General features: G+C 51.4%; 1 non-coding gene across 1 annotated transcript in view; it reads left to right on the top strand.

Moving 5' to 3' along the window:
* The first annotated feature begins 5,279 nt into the window (after nucleotides 1-5,279).
* LOC126443625 (small subunit ribosomal RNA) overlaps nucleotides 5,280-6,109 on the top strand; it is a 1,909-nt gene continuing 1,079 nt past the window's right edge. Inside the window, exon 1 of the ribosomal RNA XR_007582057.1 lies at nucleotides 5,280-6,109. This exon is cut by the window's right edge and continues 1,079 nt beyond it. This is a non-coding gene — a ribosomal RNA (small subunit ribosomal RNA).

The raw sequence follows: 6,109 nt of genomic DNA, 5'->3' as shown, positions 1-6,109 counted from the left end.
ATCTATGGGACGCCAAGCCGACTAAGACATCGATGGGCCCACAGTGCCCATCTTTCGACGCCACCCACAAAGCATGCAGCCTGTGTCGACCACAGCACCCAAACGCCAGTGCCTCTGCCGCACGAAGTCGTGGACCGGCAATCACACCACCCGCACCCGCTCGTGCCCCACCCCAACCGCCAAACTCGCAACGCCAGCGGATGAACGGCGGAAGTTTCCCGCAGTCGTAATGTGCAATCCACACCTATAACTTGCGTTTCATGAAGAGTTATGTCCAATATGCGACATTCCCGCTGTCCCTATACATGAGCTGCGAGCTGTACCACGTACAAGCTACAGACGCGATCGCATTGCTCACTGTACGGATTCCCATGCCGAGCGATCAGCTAGGAAGCGCCCCATCCACGTCGGTACCCTTGGGCGTTGCACTCGCAGTCGCAAAAAACGTTGGGCAAATATATTTCTCCGATGCTGAGCGATCAGCTAGGAAGCGCCCCATCCATGTCGGTACTCGTACGCGTCGCACTCGCAGTCGCAAAAAACGCTGGGCAAATATATTTCTCGGAAGAGTAATGACAGTCCGAGCCTCCTGCGTGGGAAGAGTCTTTCTAGGCCCTGACCCACGGGAAGCGTGTAGCTTCCCCCATCCCGGACATTTCACGTCGTCACACTACCGGTATTGACTAATAGACTGATTGCTGATAATCATTAGCCACACACTGGGGGAAACGGCCGACAGGGGCGGCAACATAGTGGAGCCGCAGTGTCACTAATGTACAGAGATAGAACAGTTTCGACTGGAACCAGAGTAACCGTATACACGGCACTGATTAGTAATAGATGCAGAGCCATCAGAATACAGATAATATATACAACCGTCCCTATACATGCTGAAAGACTCTGCACACAATGAGAACCACACGTCAGCCAGACACTATCACACACTACTCTCTGCCTCTAACAGGCACACACACAATATCTAACCACCAGCATGGAAGAACATCCGGTGCATCCTCTCCGCCACATTACACAATCCACACTATCATAACCAGACCGGGAGGTCCACCCAGAAAACAGAATATCCCACCCTTCCGACATCCGCCATTGCTCAGCTAAGCCACGAACACCCACACATGTCCTACACAGGGGTGCACCCAACATCACAATACTGCCTCCTGTCACAGTACACAAACAATGGCAGGAATGAAAGACACAGATCTGCCACAACCTTGGAATCGGAGCGCCGCCTGTCATGAGCCACAAGTGCATCCTGACGTGACAAATCGGATGATCCCGCAGGCATGCACTTACGATAATCACTATCAACGAACCTGCCGCCCCCTCCCCCCCCAAAATACACCTTTCCCTACAACGTGTACCTTAACCTAAGCTATATTGTACCTTAACCTAAGCGATATTGTACCTTAACCTAAGGTATATCGTACCTTAACCTAACCTACATTGCGCCTTCACCTAACCTACGTTGTACCTTAACCTAACCTACGTTGTACCTTAACCTAACCTACGTTGTACCTTAACCTAACCTACGTTGTACCTTAACCTAACCTACGTTGTACCTTAACCTAACCTACGTTGTACCTTAACCTAACCTACGTTGTACCTTAACCTAACCTACGTTGTACCTTAACCTAACCTACGTTGTACCTTAACCTAACCTACGTTGTGCCTTAACCTAACCTACGTTGTGCCTTAACCTAACCTACGTTGTGCCTTAACCTAACCTACGTTGTGCCTTAACCTAACCTATGTTGTGCCTTAACCTAACCTATGTTGTGCCTTAACCTAACCTATGTTGTGCCTTAACCTAACCTATGTTGTGCCTTAACCTAACCTATGTTGTGCCTTAACCTAACCTATGTTGTGCCTTAACCTAACCTATGTTGTGCCTTAACCTAACCTACGTTGTGCCTTAACCTAACCTACGTTGTGCCTTAACCTAACCTACGTTGTGCCTTAACCTAACCTACGTTGTGCCTTAACCTAACCTACGTTGTGCCTTAACCTAACCTACGTTGTGCCTTAACCTAACCTACGTTGTGCCTTAACCTAACCTACGTTGTGCCTTAACCTAACCTACGTTGTGCCTTAACCTAACCTACGTTGTGCCTTAACCTAACCTACGTTGTGCCTTAACCTAACCTACGTTGTGCCTTAACCTAACCTACGTTGTGCCTTAACCTAACCTACGTTGTGCCTTAACCTAACCTACGTTGTGCCTTAACCTAACCTACGTTGTGCCTTAACCTAACCTACGTTGTGCCTTAACCTAACCTACGTTGTGCCTTAACCTAACCTACGTTGTGCCTTAACCTAACCTACGTTGTGCCTTAACCTAACCTACGTTGTGCCTTAACCTAACCTACGTTGTGCCTTAACCTAACCTACGTTGTGCCTTAACCTAACCTACGTTGTGCCTTAACCTAACCTACGTTGTGCCTTAACCTAACCTACGTTGTGCCTTAACCTAACCTACGTTGTGCCTTAACCTAACCTACGTTGTGCCTTAACCTAACCTACGTTGTGCCTTAACCTAACCTATGTTGTGCCTTAACCTAACCTATGTTGTGCCTTAACCTAACCTATGTTGTGCCTTAACCTAACCTATGTTGTGCCTTAACCTAACCTATGTTGTGCCTTAACCTAACCTATGTTGTGCCTTAACCTAACCTATGTTGTGCCTTAACCTAACCTATGTTGTGCCTTAACCTAACCTATGTTGTGCCTTAACCTAACCTACGTTGTGCCTTAACCTAACCCATATTGTACCTTAACCTAACCCATATTGTACCTTAACCTAACCCATATTGTACCTTAACCTAACCCATATTGTACCTTAACGTAACCTAATTTGTGCCTTAACGTAACCTAATTTGTGCCTTAACGTAACCTAATTTGTGCCTTAACGTAACCTAATTTGTGCCTTAACGTAACCTAATTTGTGCCTTAACGTAACCTAATTTGTGCCTTAACGTAACCTAATTTGTGCCTTAACGTAACCTAATTTGTGCCTTAACGTAACCTAATTTGTGCCTTAACGTAACCTAATTTGTGCCTTAACGTAACCTAATTTGTGCCTTAACGTAACCTAATTTGTGCCTTAACGTAACCTAATTTGTGCCTTAACGTAACCTAATTTGTGCCTTAACGTAACCTAATTTGTGCCTTAACGTAACCTAATTTGTGCCTTAACGTAACCTAATTTGTGCCTTAACGTAACCTAATTTGTGCCTTAACGTAACCTAATTTGTGCCTTAACGTAACCTAATTTGTGCCTTAACGTAACCTAATTTGTGCCTTAACGTAACCCATGTTGTGCCTTAACGTAACCCATGTTGTGCCTTAACGTAACCCAATTTGTGCCTTAACGTAACCCATGTTGTGCCTTAACCTAACCTATATTGTGCCTCAACCTAACCTATATTGCGCCTTAACCTGACGCACGTTGTCGCTGAACCTGCTCTGTAATTGTTATGCAACTCGTTAAATTAGTGTAGTGTTGCCTAACCGCAACCCTCGCAATATAGTTCGCTATTCGCACTGCCCGGTCCCCTGTGTATCGCGTCATGTTAAACACCTTGCAGGTGTTGCTGACTTTCCACATGCTCCTGCTATACACTGTAATGTGGATAGCAGCAGGACGTACATGCCCCCCCCCCTTCCCCCCTGCCTTCGCAAGCTGGTCGTTGAGAAGTTTGCATGTTCAATGCCCTTCGCATGCCGACGTACTCAGCCTACGTTGTGGTACGGCCTGTCACCTGTCCGCCGATGTACGCAAAACCCACAAACTGTACTGCACATTGGTCCGTATGTACTGAATGATACATCGTGGCACATGTGTGACCGTACGACGACTGCGCCTAGCAACGGCAGACCATACAGTCCAAATATTGTGCACGCAGCTACGTGTCGTCTCCCTATAAGAGCTGGATTGCAGTGTGGTACGCCATTCAGACGTGTGGGAGGAACGGACGCCCTGGATGGCGATCAGCATGAGCAGTCTGTTGATGTAGTGGAGCGTGTATTCGGACGTAGTCGTCTCTTCTCACACACCGTGATAGCATGTTGCACCGCGTTCCACATCTGCGACATCCTGCAGAGGCCGGCTGACAGTCGTTCGCGCAATGGACACCGCATACGTACGGGGGCTACCTTCCACGTGTTCTCGAGGCGTGCACATGTTGTTGCGTCTATGTGGGCAGACGTAGTGTGTTGTGACACCTGACACAGGCATGCAATACTCGTTGCAAATGGCGATGGACGTCTACGTTTGCTGGTGACGTTACGCAAATGAACAACAGGTAACCCGTTGTGGTGCGGTTGTTCTCGCTAGAGGTGAATCAGTGTTGGCGACGATCGGTCGAGCTATTAACCGGTTGTTTCAGGGATACCCACCATGCCCACGAACGTGAAAGGGGACCCACCATGCCCACGAACGCGAAAGGGGATCTGGGTGTGAGGCGATACGCGGCGGTGGCTGGGTGGGACCGTCCCCGGCCGGTGAGGGGGGGCCGCCCGGCGTGCTGGCAGCGCGGTGCGTGGGCGCACGCGCTACAGCCGGCTGGTGGGGGCGGCCAGTGGCAGGCGCGCCGGCCGACGGACGCGGCAGGCGGCGCAGCTGCGCGCCGGCGCCCCCTGCTCGCGGCGCCTTGCGGCCAAAGTAGGTCCTCGCGGGCCCGGTGCGAAGCGCGGTGGCCATCTGCAGTGTGCTGGTCCGATTGAGGACTGTGTGCGCTGAGGATGCGCCGCCGCCCGGCGCTCGGCGCCGCGACGCCGTCTGCTGCTCGGTCGCCCCAGCGGTTCTCGCAGGTGGTTTGTATCGCAGCTGTGCGGACGTGTTGGCGCGTGCGCTGTGCTGGGAGAGTTCGCTTCGGCACCCAAGTGGGGCTTTTGTCCTTCTGTGGCGCTGGCGTTGGAGCTGCCGGTCACCGTAGGTGGCGCGTGTTGTCTCCCGCCGGCAATGCCACGACAGCACGCTCCCGGGCCTCTGTCGGCAGCGGCAAGCTCAGTTGGGAGCACGGGTGGTCGCACCTAAAGCGTCTACTCGCCTAACTCCGGGCGATTGCGCCTCTCTCGAACCCGACCAAGTACTTAGGACGGCGCTGCGCGCCGCCGGGACCTGAGAGGGTTTCGAGGTGTGTTGTGCAGGGGAGCTCAGCCTCCTCCTGTTTGCAGAATAATTGAGCGGACGCTTGCGTGTTCGCGCGGGCCCCCGGGACACACTCCCGGGCGGCCGGCTGCTCAGCTCTAGTTGACGCAGCTCCCTGGTTGATCCTGCCAGTAGTCATATGCTTGTCTCAAAGATTAAGCCATGCATGTCTCAGTACAAGCCGCATTAAGGTGAAACCGCGAATGGCTCATTAAATCAGTTATGGTTCCTTAGATCGTACCCACGTTACTTGGATAACTGTGGTAATTCTAGAGCTAATACATGCAAACAGAGTCCCGACCAGAGATGGAAGGGACGCTTTTATTAGATCAAAACCAATCGGTCGGCTCGTCCGGTCCGTTTGCCTTGGTGACTCTGAATAACTTTGGGCTGATCGCACGGTCCTCGTACCGGCGACGCATCTTTCAAATGTCTGCCTTATCAACTGTCGATGGTAGGTTCTGCGCCTACCATGGTTGTAACGGGTAACGGGGAATCAGGGTTCGATTCCGGAGAGGGAGCCTGAGAAACGGCTACCACATCCAAGGAAGGCAGCAGGCGCGCAAATTACCCACTCCCGGCACGGGGAGGTAGTGACGAAAAATAACGATACGGGACTCATCCGAGGCCCCGTAATCGGAATGAGTACACTTTAAATCCTTTAACGAGTATCTATTGGAGGGCAAGTCTGGTGCCAGCAGCCGCGGTAATTCCAGCTCCAATAGCGTATATTAAAGTTGTTGCGGTTAAAAAGCTCGTAGTTGGATTTGTGTCCCACGCTGTTGGTTCACCGCCCGTCGGTGTTTAACTGGCATGTATCGTGGGACGTCCTGCCGGTGGGGCGAGCCGAAGGCGTGCGACCGCCTCGTGCGTGCTCGTGCGTCCCGAGGCGGACCCCGTTGAAATCCTACCAGGGTGCTCTTTATTGAGTGTCTCGGTGGG

The sequence above is a fragment of the Schistocerca serialis genome, unplaced genomic scaffold, assembly GCF_023864345.2.
Source record: "Schistocerca serialis cubense isolate TAMUIC-IGC-003099 unplaced genomic scaffold, iqSchSeri2.2 HiC_scaffold_166, whole genome shotgun sequence".
In the NCBI taxonomy this organism is placed as follows: domain Eukaryota; kingdom Metazoa; phylum Arthropoda; class Insecta; order Orthoptera; family Acrididae; genus Schistocerca; species Schistocerca serialis.
The sequence above is the reverse complement of the archived record's forward strand: the minus strand, read 5'-3'. Positions and strand labels throughout refer to the sequence as shown.